General features: G+C 48.5%; 1 protein-coding gene across 2 annotated transcripts in view; it reads right to left on the reverse strand.

The window, feature by feature from the left end:
- The window catches only part of LOC1271388 (uncharacterized), a 53891-nt gene that overhangs the window by 32110 nt on the left and 7819 nt on the right, over positions 1-13962 (reverse strand). The window lies entirely within an intron of this gene.

Raw genomic sequence — 13962 nt, forward strand, 5'->3', positions numbered from 1 at the left:
GTCACTTTGGATTGGAAGTAAAATGAAACCTGTACCGCGTGTCATCCGTTATCGCGCGAAAAGGTGGAGAACAATATCTTCTGCTGCTGATGCCGTCGCTGCAGGAATAAATCACTTACCAATGGGTGGATAGGGCCGCCGTAACTCCCAACGACCCAAAGCCCCCTTTTGCTCGAGATAACGGCCGGGAAGGAGGTGGGGGGAAGGGGGGGGGGACGAATGGGAATGAGAGCGTAATTCAAAAAGCATCAAGAATGTTGTGTAGAAACATAAAACAAAATGCAGAGCGCATCGCACACGCTTGTTGTTTTTTTCTTCTTCTTTTTTTTTTTCTTTTGCGTTGTTGTTGCTGCTGCTCCACACAAACCGCGCAAAAAACACGTTCCCGTGTGGCTTGTGCGTAAAGCGGCGGTGCGTTGGGAAAGGGCAGTGCTGCCGTGAGTGGATGCGCAACTAGGCGCACTGGCTTTCAACCGGAGGTAAGCAGGGATAGCGATGCTAACCTCTCGAGTGCAATGTGTGGGAGAATAAATGGAACGAATTAAAGTAAATGGAAATTAAAAGTGCGTTTTAATCGAACAGGTTGCACCGGGAGCTTTTATAGTCATTAGCAAGCAGGATGGGATTTGCGAGCTGCTCGTTGTTAGTTCAATTCTCGTTCCAGGAGGGATCATTTGTTTCTAGGGATTAAATTATATTGATTAATTATTTGAATGATGCAGAATTTTGAGCACTTTCCATATCTTTAATTAGGCCTCCCTCTTTAGGTCATGAGTTTAAATTTAAATCGGTGAAGGAAAAGTCATTACCTATCAAAAAGTCACCATGAAAATAAGAAAATCAATCCTTAAAAATGATCATTCGCGCACAGCTCTGATAAGGTTATATATGTAAAAAAGATTCTTATACACAAAATCAGGCATATTTTGTATTATTAAAATTTCGCGCCAAGGTGCAAAAGTAACAATTAATGGTGTGCTCTCTTCAACGCAGCCACGTCTCTGATCCTACTCCAATTATTGTTAGTCCGAAGCCGACTTCGGCAGAATTGGAATCAACAGTTCTGCCCCAAGTTCGGAGTCATCCGGAGCCGTACGGAGTCGTCTGGAGTCGTCCGTAGCCATCAGAAATCGTCAGGAGTCGACCGGAATGGAATCGGAGTCGATCGGAGTCAACTGGAGTCGTATACTGCGACTCTGGACGATTTCGGACAACTTCGGACGAATCCTGACGATTTCTGACGACTACGGACGACTCCAGACGGCATCAGACCAAGTCTAAGACTAAAACTCCCGATAATGCTATGTGGACCTAATTTCCGGAGTCGGCTCCGAAATGATCGGATTGGTATCGGAGTCGATTCCGGAATTTGTCAACTTTACCCATCACTAATAACAACATTTTGAATTATACAGAATCACTATTGAATAAGTTGTCATCATTTCTCGAGATCATTAGTTACTTAAGAATCCTCTTCCAAGAGCTTAACTAAAGAAGTATAGATCAAATCATCAAATCAAATCATATATTTGATCTTTACATAATTTAAAACTTGTGTTCTCGCCTGGACGGCCGAGTATCGATGATACAAATCGAAATATATTCATCTTCTCACATTGTTGTTGAACTTGAATGAACAAAACAAAACGCACGTGCGTCCTGACCACGCAAGGGTTTAGCAAATCAAATCGAAACCAAACCCGCTGACCGTAAGCTCTTTATGCACGGGGTTCGCTCGGGGTGCGCGCGCTTGTGGATTGTTCGCCAACGTAGATAAGCGAGCGAGAAAGGTGACCCGAGATCCTCTTTTCCCAACCCACCACCCTAGTTGCTCCTACTAAAGCGTAAGTCCACCGGGGCAATGCCAGCGCCAGTGCCAGCACGATTGTCGGAACAGGTTGGATCAGGGATGTCCGGACGCGAACTCTCGAATCTCGGCCGGCCAATCTTAGCCAATCGGCTAACTTGTCGTCCCGCGGGAACGACCATTTGAAAGGCCAAAACCAGGGGGACCAATGATGCTGATAAGCAGGGCAAGTGCAGGTTGTTGCACATTCGCGTTTGCGGCGCAGTGACGGAGCTCGGGTTCAGACTGCCGATGTCGCCGATGTCGTCGATTTGGTGGCATTCCCGGTCCCGGTTTTGCGACGCACGATTCCGGTGATTGCTCATTACAACACTCAGTCGGAGCGCACAGGGAAGCACTTGCTGATTCTTCTAGCTAGCCAGCAAAGCTAGAGCACCTGGGAACACACGGATGGATGTGTGATCTGCAGCCCTGGAGTGGTCTGATAGTGACGCTCGATCCACACCTCCACAACCCCAAGAACAGCCATGAAGACGAGGACGAAGACGACGACTACGACGACACAGGCAAATAAGATCGAGCATTACATAAATAATGTAAACATACACATTAATCAATTAAAAACCGAAGTGTACGCGAACCGAATGGCAATGGCGCAAAGCCGGAATGATGGCATCGGGTCTTCCTTCTCCTCCATCTCGTACGCCACCAACCCCGGTCGTGTGCGCGCTCGAGATGGAAGGGAAATAAATTATTTCCCGTTCAAAACAGGCGAAAATTAAAAGCCCTCAGCATCAGCGTACTCTGTGTATGTGTGTGTGTGTCTCCATGTGTGCGAGGACACGGTGGCGACGCCGAGGACGCACTTGGGGACGAACTTCTTGTGCATTGGCTTGCGCCATCCCTCTCCATTTCACAGTCAAATGATATCTCTCGATCTTCGCCCTTACCAGTCGCCATTGCCACACTCACCGCGCCGTGATTTCTTCTCCCATCCACAGGCAAAACTCATTGCAGACACATATCTTCATCGTCTGTGTGTGTGTGTGTGTTTGTGTGTTTAGTTCGTACAGGGCCGTTTCGGATTTAAACCAAAGTCTCCCTTCGGCTCCAAACACGGATGAAACAATTCGATGGATCGATTGCCGCTTTGTTCGCAGTTGCTGGACGGAGGCACCGAGGAAAAGGGGCAAGGGATTGAGTGCAGTCAAGTGAAGTCATTATCCTACGGGCGGGATTGGGTGTCCCTGACTGGTGCACAAACTCAATGATGCATTGCCTACATGCACTCCACTTAACCGATGCGTTAATCGCATAAAAACCCTGAAATTCATTTTCCGTTCGCTGTCGAGGGGATTGGAAACAATTATCCGCCCTCTTCAAACACTCTGCTCTCCCTCACACGTTTTGCTTACTTTTTGCATGATTATAATTACTGTTGAATGTATGCATCCTTCTAATACCTAAGCCTGCCATTCTGCATTTCGTATTGATTTATTCAAATTTCCCCCAAACCCTGGCCCTTCAAGTTCCCATCGAGCAACAATCACGCGTCCGACGGCGTATGTACAAATCATTACTTCAAGTGGGGGCACCATGTACCCGAAGGGGGTGCCACATTACAACCGCTCCAACCGCATGCTCGAGTGCCAAAACAGAAGCACAAAATATACACTTCACCGCCACCTTCTTCTCCCCCCTTTGCACCGCGCTTTCAATTGGCGCGATTCCGAAAAAGCGATTCCAAAATATGCAAAATAAATATTACCACCCTCGCTTGCACATACATACGCTTCTCCCAGGGCAACACATCTTGTGTAAGTGTGTGTGTGTGTTGCAGCATCCCATAGCCCTCCCCCCTCATGAGTGGCAGCAACCAGCCAGCGCACATTCGTTCGTACGTTCGTTCGTTCGCGCTGCTCTTCGGGAGACGGGTGTAATGCAACGGCCTTGCAAGGAAGAATGCATGTTTGCTGCACTCCCGTGCAAACCTGCCCCGTTTGCTACCCATTCCCGTTCGTTACGATTTGCTTTTGCGTTCACGTTCCGTTCTTTTCTCCGTTCCGCCGGCTGCGCCCGTTTGCCCCCTTTGCCCTAACTGAGGCACCAATCGTGCTCTCTTTCTTTCCTGCTTCCGAAAAACCGACTACACCTGTTTTCGAATAGTTTCGCGAGCATTGCTCTTGGTTCTTTTTTCGTGCAATGTTATTGCTGGTTTAGTTTATTCAGTATAGTTTGCGTGTTGCTTATAAATGTAATGCGAGGTGGCTTTTAGAAATATTAGCAAAGCTTCAAGAGTCTTTATCGTTCAACGTACCGTGTGGCTCTTTTTACAAATACTTTAAAAGCATTAAAGACTATTCAATCCTTTCCCAAAAAAACTAAAATTCAACAATATTTTCGCTTATATTATATACTGCACTTCAACCAAAAGCGAATACCACTTTTGCTCCACCTAGGGATTTTCTTCGTATTGTGTTAGTGCCATGTAGTTTGTGGCAGCCGCCAGAAAATGGATCCAACACAACTACCAAACAGCTTCCTTATGTACAATAAACTTTACATCCACCCTCATCCAACCCACACCAAACAACACAAAAAACATACAACATTTCTCCTTAGCAGTATCAGCAGCAGCAGCCCGAACATGCTTGGGAAAAGAACCGAACCCACACACATACCTTGGAGCTTCTTGCAAGCATAATGCACTTTCCCTCTAATGCATCCCTCCTCCCCACTGGGTTGATGTTCGAGCAGGCGGCAGCAGCATTGATGCAATTGTCATTTTCCCGTCCCGAACCCGCGGTTTGTTCTATGTACCGCGCGGCTACCAAAGGGAGCAAATGGGAAAACGCGAAGAGAAAGAGAGTTCTCTTCTTGAGGAGCTTACGCTCCCAGTTGGGGAAAATTGCAACCAACAATCTCTCTCTTTCTTGCCTGCTTTTTTCACTCATTCGCTCGCTCAAAATTTCCACTTTTCCCCTCAGCGACGGTACACACAGCGAGCAGGCTAGCTGTCCTGTTTGTGCGCCGATTTTCCACCCTGCTCGCCATTTTCACAACACACAAAACCTCCCCATTGTAAGCGAACAAAACGGCCGGCCGAAGCACCCAACCCAAAAAGGGTGGGTAGGGGTGGAAAATGAAGTGTCGTGTGATCTCTTTTCAGGGATTGTTCTCGCTCTCGCTCTCACTCTCTCCTCCCCAATGCGCTGGGGAAATGTGCTGTTTAGCCTGACAATTCTTTTCCATTCTTTGTGACGAACCGAGTGCTGTTGGGGAGTAGAGTTTGCTTCGCTCCGAGCTTGCTCTTATGTGAAGGCGCGGGGGAGAGCGAATGCCTTACCTCCCACGCCTGCAAAACGTTCTTCCATCAGCCTCGCTATCCAGGGCTCCAGCAACCGGTGACAAGCGAAACCCGTCTCAAGAGCTGTTCCCACTGAACGGAAAAAACAACAGCAGACAGCAAGGAAAAGCTAATTTTCTCCCCATGGCAGAATGAATACGATTTGCGCTACCTTACCAACGCCAACGCTAGCATTGGCGAGCATCCAGAGACAGTAAGAAAATTATGCTTTTGCCATTTGCTAATGTATTTTTGCGTGTATGTGTGTGTGTGTGTGTGTATGTGTAGCTCTCCCCCAGAAGAAAACCCAGCGCCTTTCTTCCATGTAATGAGTCGATGCTTTCCCGGGAAGTACACGTTTTGCCCCCCCAGGACGGCCGAACGCAAGCATGCGACTGACGACATTTCACCGCCCAGACACGGGCTGGGCAATAGGGCAATAGGGGGCAGCGGGTGCAGGGCGGGTACATGCCACATGGAACGTCAAACCTTTTCATGTGAAACGATATTTCATCATTTAATGTTCGCTTGTACGTGTTTCGTGTGAGCTTGCTAGAAGTGTGAGTAGTTCAAACCAACATCAAATCAGGTTGGTCTATACTTTTGCGTCAATCGGCGTAATATGATGCTCGGCTAGTAGGCAGGTTGTTTTGATTTGTACGCAGGGTAGGGTTGGTAAGTTGTTTCCAGTGATTTCATAACCATTTTTGCATGTAATCTCAACGACTCTGATGTAATAGAAGTGACATATTTTCATCCGGCTTTTGCTTGTTCAATTTAAGGCACAACTTCTGCGTTATTAGGAACTTCTTCTTTTCTTTAGATTGAATTTTGTAGTGTTGCTGTGGAGCGTAAAACAAGCTTTCTATAATGCTGGAATAGATGGCTTAGCAACACTGTTGCCATCAAATGCCAACGCTTCACGGAAGAAAAAGTATGTCCCACTTCCCTGCCGACCAGGGTGGTGAAAAATTCCCCACAATTCCAATCACAACGCAAAAGACAGACAACATTTTTGCCTGGAACTGCGCCTACCCTGTAGCAACAAGGCGCAACAAGCCTTCAAGTACACAAAGCTACGCAAAGAGCCTTCCACTACTTTATTGCAATCGCGCAGATAAACTAGACGCGGCACCAAGCGCGCCATGATAAAGTGGTCAACTTAGCAAAACTAACGATCATCCAAACCAGAGATTGTCCGCGGTGAGAATACGCAGCACACTGAGGGCAGACAAATACAAAAGGCGACAAGGCGCCCACCATTCGCAACACGGCGTAGTCTGCTTGCGCAACATGGAGACGCACGGTGGCTAGTTTCGCGGTTTTGGAAGCCATTGCGTTGCGTGTTGACCACAAAAAAATCGTGTGGAAAGAAAACACACACAGCACAGAAAGGGAGGAGGTGCCAATGGAGGAGGAGGTCGACGGAGGGATACGTTTTGCAAAATATTATTATTCCAGTTTTCATTCACGCAAATGCAGCCAGAGAGGCGAAGAAGCCATCCACTAGGAAGCGGCAAAGCCAAAACGGGGTGGGGAAACAAGACATGGCTGTAAAGTGTTTGGTGGGCAAGGCATAGGAAAAGGGAAGACATGAAACAAACAACACACACACACACAGAGCCACCCTTGTAAGCCACCAAACGGCACTGAAAAACTAACCTAACCCGCTACGAGCGGCTCATTTCCACCCAGTCGAGGCGTACGCATCAACCTGCGCGCGAATGCAACCGGCACCGACCGACCGGCACGATTAGGCTGCACCGGAGTGTGGGGACCACGTTTAGCCAGAACTTGCACCGATAAAAACAAATACTAATATACCAATGGTAATAAAAATAATAGCAATAATCATGCCGCCGCTAATAGTAATAAGGAAAATGTAAAAAATCGTCGCTAATCAGACAAAACTTCAGGCCGCGAGAAGCGGCCGCTAGAAGGGAGCGGCTGGAGGAGAATGGGGCAGACAGGGAGAAGGCAAATGCACGGCTGCACTACATCAGCATAAAACCTGTCGCAGCATTTTACACCGCGCGATAGGCCAAACTGTTATTAGCACCAACTGTTCAAAAGCACAGCCTCTGTCTGCGTGTGTGTGTGTGTTTGTGCGTGGCTTTCTACCTTTTTTTTGGAGTTTGCAGCCGAGGCTTTCCTGCAGGCCGCTGCTCCGTGCCAATGAGAGCCAGCCCGCACTCCCGTACCGGCACTCACCCTCCAGAAACGCACCGAAAGCGAGACTCAGCGAGGCACTTATTTTCATTTTTATTGCCATTTTTTATGGGACCCTCCGTTCGCCTGTCAAAGGCCTTCCTTCCACTCTCTCTCCCCCCCGCTTTCCCTCCTCTATTCCGCATTTTGGTTTTGCGTGCAGCCCTTCTCAGCCTTCCCGTTCCACCGCGACAGGCCGAAGCCTCCACGGCTCGCGTCGACACGCAAAGCAGCGCGCGAGCGTTCTCTTTTGCTGGCTTCCCTGTGGCAGGCTGCTGCTGCTGCTGTTGTTGCTGTCTGTGTCTGTGTCGATAATCTCTTGCGTCTTCCTCGCGGCCCTCTCCGCCTCGACACGTCCGCGATAGGGTCCCCGTGTGATCGTGAAGCCACGATCGACGACCAGAGTACACCCCTGTGAAGAAGCGTCCTACAAATGGACGACGGAGGGGCGATGGCGGAGCGTCGTCCGACAGTCGTCCGAAGATTGTGAATAGATTTCTTCAACTAAATGTCCACAATCGGGCGCGGTGAGAAGGTTTGCGAAAAAAAACGGGGTGAGGAAGAGAAGAACGAGGAAAATCTACGTACGAACGGCGTTCCTGATGGCCTGATGAGGCTATGGAACCCACGAATATTATATTGACCGTGCGCTCGTGAGGGGATGAGAGACGCTGACCACAAAACCGGTGAGACCGGGCAGACCCACAGATACTACTCCTCGCGGTTCCGCAGGGGTGTGTAGTGGGAATGGGGCGGCGAGGCGAGGGGACAAGCTGGCCAAAGTAATGAGCTATCACATTAACTATGCGTTTAATATGAAGCGAGTAAATTGCGACATCCATCTCCTTACTTATGAAGCAATAAAAGTGTACGAACGTACGTACGAACGACCGTTTTCGCAACTACTCCGGCCCGGTCGTCGGATGGGGAGGAGAGGGCTACATCTGGCCAGCTAATCGCCACCGGCCAGCCTGGCTAAATATGTTGCTAAATAAATTTTGCGAGCTGCTAATGCTAAGGTGACAATACAAAATTGGTTGAAAAAGCTGCATCGTCAGCTTTGGGGTACTATTATTGTGGGATGATAATTAAACGTACGTACGTGGAGAAGATAGACACATTCACAATAAAGCCTGAATGTGTCAGTTTCTCACTTATCCAAAGATGGACGCACACTCCACAAAAACAACCTTTGCACCATTAATTCTTCTTTCTCAGCCAAAGATTTTAAAGATGTCATAATTTGATGGATTTCTTTTTATTCCTCCAAGAAGATCTCATATGCCCGGGCAAATTCTTCATCTATCGTGTCTGCTGCTGCTCCATACAGGTTAACATACACTTAGAATGGATTAATAAAAGTTATTTTCTACAACAGAAGAATCTGGACGAGATTAGAGTAGAACCCACGACCTTAAGTGTAGCAATCTCGGCACTATGCCTCGGCTCTATCGATCCCACAGAGTAATGGCAAGGTCAATTAGCTATTTAAATATGACCTCAAGTACTCTAGTTATTAGGAAGATAATGTTTTATATGTTTCTGAACCATTGTACTGATTTGTACAACTACTATTCATGAATATCATTAAAAAACACACTGAAGAACAAACTCAAGGTATTAATTAATTTAAAAAAAAACAAGAAGAATGATTCTTCACTTCCTAACATGACTGTTAAAACGCATGTCCCTCTTGTTTGCAATGGCACCAAAATGTCTTGACCAAAGAGCTTTGCAAAAGCATTATTGCCACCTAACCGAGCTCGTTTTAGTTTTATTGTCCACTGGTCAAGGCTCGCGGGTATTTCCATACCTCCGCCGCAAGCAGCAAACAAACAAAAACAACACAAAAAGATAGGTCAAACTCTTAAAACCTGAGCCCTTCACAATGGACCGAGGCTGGGGTGGACGTTATCTGCCATCATGCCACCCCGCTTTTCCATTTACTGGATAATGTTTCATTAGATACGTCGCGGCCCACCCCTCTGTGTCCCGGGCCCACCCCCACCAAACCGGACTCTGGCACAGTCTTCTCAATGGCAGAGCAGGATGAGAGCAGCCAACCAGTCCAACCAACCAGCCTGCCAGCAAGGTAGCATAATTAAAACACCTCAATCTCTAACGGCAATCCACGCGGAGAGCATTCACAACGTTGCGCTATAAAAAATTAGCTCTCGTAACGCTCTTGTACGCCTCACCCCGTGTACGGGATTTTGTCGTTTGATCGTAATATTTCTTTTTATTATTTACCCCTCACCCGTGCCTCGTTGTTGCCTTCATCTACGTTCACCCGGGCAAGAAGAGTTTAGAAACTTATCTTCCTTTTGTATTATCATTTCATTTCCTTTTTGCTCCCCCAGAAGAAGAGGAAGAAGAAAAAAAACGCGATCGCACACATTCCTGGTCCGCTGTTTCAATGTTACTGGGAGTTCACCAGGTGCCGGGGGAGGCGAGGAAGAAGAAGGGTTTCGTGTAACAGTCACATTTGGCTGATTGAATGGACAAAAAGGAGTTTGCCAACCGCGGCCTGAGAAATCCGGGGCGATCCGAGGAATGGGCGACGACGAAAAATCCATAAACGGACAAATGAACCCAGCGAAACGCATTTGTGCTGCCTCAACACAGGCAGGCAACAACAAGAAGAAAGACAGAGAGGAAAAAAAAACAAAAAACAGACACACACACATATACAAAACAACCTGCGACGCGATCGCACCAAGATCGGTGGTGGTGCACGTTCCATTAAGCGCTCCACCAGCAGCTCCTAAGCAGCGGACGAGCGCGGTCCAGCGCACAAAAACGCACACATGGGACGCACACCGAAACGTTTAAAACAAAGAATTTAATTATGTTGACATTCGTCGTTTTTGTGCGTTCCAGTTGCTTTTCTTTTTTTTTTCGCTCCATTCCCCATCGCGCAAACGCTCGTTACCCCGGTGTCCCGGTTTTTTTTTCTTTCTACGTCGCTTCCTTCAGCGTTTGTGTGTGTATCATTGTGTTATCGGTTTCAATGTGTGTCTCCTGGTCACGTCACCAGGCCAATATGCTGTCCCCGTGCACTGTGTATGCGTCGATTGTCTGTTGTGCTCTTAATAAGCGTTTCTTGCTACGTTCTGGCGTGTGTGTTTTTGTTAGGTTGTTTTTTTATTATTATTACTCTCTTCTCTCCTTTCCCACACTCCACTGGACAAGAGTGGCATTGTCTGGGACAGCACAGGGGGGGGAGGGCACCTCGTAATCGGGTCCCATAATGGGGGCCTTTTCTTTAAGAGCGATGCACATTTCGCTCGTCATATCAGCGGCCACGCGGTCCCGTGTGCTTTGTGAATGCGCAAACCTCTCAAAAACGTCGAAAATCGAACAGAACGGATTAAGAAGAGAGGATGCACACACACACAAACACACACACAAACAGCGTTTGAGTGGCAGGTTCGGTTCGGTTAGGGCGCATAAAAACCGAGCAGAACGAGCTGCGGAACGGAACGAGCTGATGCACCCCCTGAAGGAGCGAAAGTGCAATGACGCCCCGGGAATGCGAGATGCGAAATGAGCGCGAAAGACAAAAGAAACGGAGGAGGAGGGAGTGGAGGGAAACAATCATAATACTGCAAGAAGAATTAAAACAAGTTCATAACAAATAATGTCGGCTGCCCGACGGGAGTTCGGGGTTGGAGGCAAAGACAGGGGCGGGTTTTAGTGCTGCAAACACGCAGCCGCATTCTCTGGCCACACGTTTTGATGCGCCATTCTGCTGCAGTTGAGATGAATCTTCCTCCACCACGCCCGAGATGAAGATCGAAATCATCTTTGTCTGCTTATCTGGTTGTGGTACCCCTTCGGGAGGGCTTCGGGTACCCGTCAAGAAGGAACAAGAACCTCTTTTCATACCACGGCAGCGGCAGTGTGCAGACTCATTATGCAGCTCCGGTTTTAAGTCAATCCATCTGCACATTGGCAGCTCTCTCGTCTTAGTGTGTGGAGTTATGCATGTTTGTATGCTGCAGCTACTTCCGCAGAGTAGAGAAAAACTTACTGGCAAAGCAGCGTAGGGTGTCGTGAACCCGAGCAGTACGCGTGCACTGCCCCAACCTTACGAAACACTTTCTTTAAGTCCGACCTCGTCACCCACAGGTTTTTTGTTTCTTCTGTGTTGCTAACGATGATCAGAAACTGTCGGTGCTGCCACCACAAAACCCTGGCTCCCCAAGGCCCCAGCGAGCACACAACAAAGTACTATTAATCACTTCTAGTTTCTTCCAATTCCGCCGTACCTGCCAATCGAACGTTTGAACGTGAGAAAAGTGATTTTTCTTCCGCCCGTTCCAGTGCAAAAAGTGCACCAAAGTGCGACCGGCAGCGTCACCCACCCACACATGATTGGAGGGGTTTTTGGTGCGAGCATGAAACATGATCTTCCGTGTTTGCCGCGCGCCGCCGCCTTTGTGGGTCCATTTTTGGGAGGGAATTGTGTGGAGCTTTCGAAAAAGGCGGCACGAGTACGCGAGAGAGTGCACGCGCTTTTGGAGTTGCGGTACCGGCATTGGCGTCGTTTAGGTGTTAAACGTCAGCCGAGGCAGGAAACAGTGCCTGCCCGAAAGAAGAAAAAATCGCAAGATTTCAATGAGGTGGGATCGAGGCGAAGAATTGCAAATAAAAAGAGAGATGAAGAAAATGCGAAGGTTTTAGTTTGAATTATGGCAACCCATTATGGAGCTACCTTTCACTGCTGGTGTTAGAGCGCTCGGCTGATCGACTCGACTTGCAACCCTGTAGGCCTGCAATTACATTCCAGGTCTCCAGCCACGAGGAACAGACAATACAGAGCGCGCCCGACACGTGATAATGAACTGTTACGGTTGCAAGATGCACCTTGTTAAGATGAGCGCACCAGATGCGCGTTCCGTATCCCAAAAAATGTTGGACGCAAAGCGCTTCAAAGCACACCGAACACCGCGACGGTTGATCAATTACTTCCCATTGTAAAGGTGAAGCGCATAAACAAATTGTTACCGCTTTCGGTACGCGCTCACTGTGAAGAGGATCATTTCCCCCCACAAAGAGCGCTCTCCCTTCTTGGAGTTCTTGAGAAAGAATGGCAGCAGAGGCGGCGGCGGCGGCAACGTGGGCCATTAAATTTTATCCACTCTAACTTCCACGCCGCTCGGCAGTATCGAAATCAATCACACACGGTCGGAACTGCCGCGCCAGCGTGATGGGTTCGCTTCACACTTTGCGCCCACTAGGAAAACGCCCCCTGCTTCTGCCCCGCATTTCACCCCACCGAGGGAAAATGCGCTTTACCCACTCTGTCCCTCGTGCTCCAGAAGCAACCTCCAGCAGGAGCTCTCACCTTTAACTGTCTTTCTTGAGAGGGGATAATAGGGAAATGCAAAGGGAAGTAATTTATGACTCGTACCAGTTTTCCACCGCACCGTGTGGTCGACACACACACACACACACACGCTCATTTCATGCACCATCAGCCTGTCCCAGCGTCCATCATTCATCCTTACTCCGTGGACGAGCTCAGCTCACTCGACACGATTCATCTGTCCGTTTATCCATCCGCGTTGTAACATCCCTCCCCACACACACACGAGAACTCCCTTGTTTTCTGGAAAGTCGTTTTCCAAATTCTACTCCCCGAGATCGATCCATCAGTCAGTTTCCCTCCCCCCCCCCCACCTCCGTTGTTGTCGGGGTTTTTCTTTTGCTTGTGCGCTCTGCTCGCGCCGCGCCTCACAATGGCGATATTTTCCACTTTTAATTGCCTGTTACATCATATTTTTATTCGGCTTCCGTAGGGGCCTTTCTTCCCCTCTCTCTCTTCTCTTCTTTCTGTGTGTGTGTGTTCGGGTGCGCTGTGAAAACCAATCATCACCGCCGGGCCGGGCCGGGCTCGTATTCTAATTCGGTATTGCGCAAACAGTGCGGTCGATGCAGGCCAACAAAGTGATGCCGTTCCGTCATTATTTTACCCAGTGTTTGGGGGAGGTTGAGGGTAAATGAGGGGGAGGAGGGGGGGGGGGATCCCACTTCGATCATCAGAGAAGATCTTTCGATCGGTGTGGTGTGTTGTGCGATCGTACCATATGATCCGTTGCGCCACACGCCACAGGCCATGCGAGGTTTGAGGTTTCCTTTTGCGTACCTTTCGGCTTGCAACACACACACAGACACATCCTCTTCGAATGTGCAATGCGTTGCATCGATGATGGAGCATTCCATCATATCGCCATTGGGAGGGGCCGGGTGGTAAAGCCCATCATTTTACGGCTAGTGAAAATTGATTGTTTGGAAACATAAAACAGCCGTAGGCAGAGGAAGGGCAGAGAATTTTGCCACCATCCAGAGTATCGCTTCTTGTTTCGTTGCTTTCCCCCATCCAGACCAGGGATGATAGTGTTGGGGGGAAGAGAGATTGGGGTAGCATGATTAACAGAAACCGGCATGGCACGCGAAAGATCACAAGAAAGCATTTAAAACTATCCCGCACTACCAGTGCACTGTTCCACACGGTTGCAGGCCCTAAGTGGATCGCCCGTTAACCTCAAACCGGGCGGGAACGGAAGTACGAAACCTTCAGAACTTCAAAACTACT

The sequence above is a fragment of the Anopheles gambiae genome, chromosome 3 (assembly GCF_943734735.2).
Source record: "Anopheles gambiae chromosome 3, idAnoGambNW_F1_1, whole genome shotgun sequence".
Classification (NCBI taxonomy): Eukaryota; Metazoa; Arthropoda; class Insecta; order Diptera; family Culicidae; genus Anopheles; species Anopheles gambiae.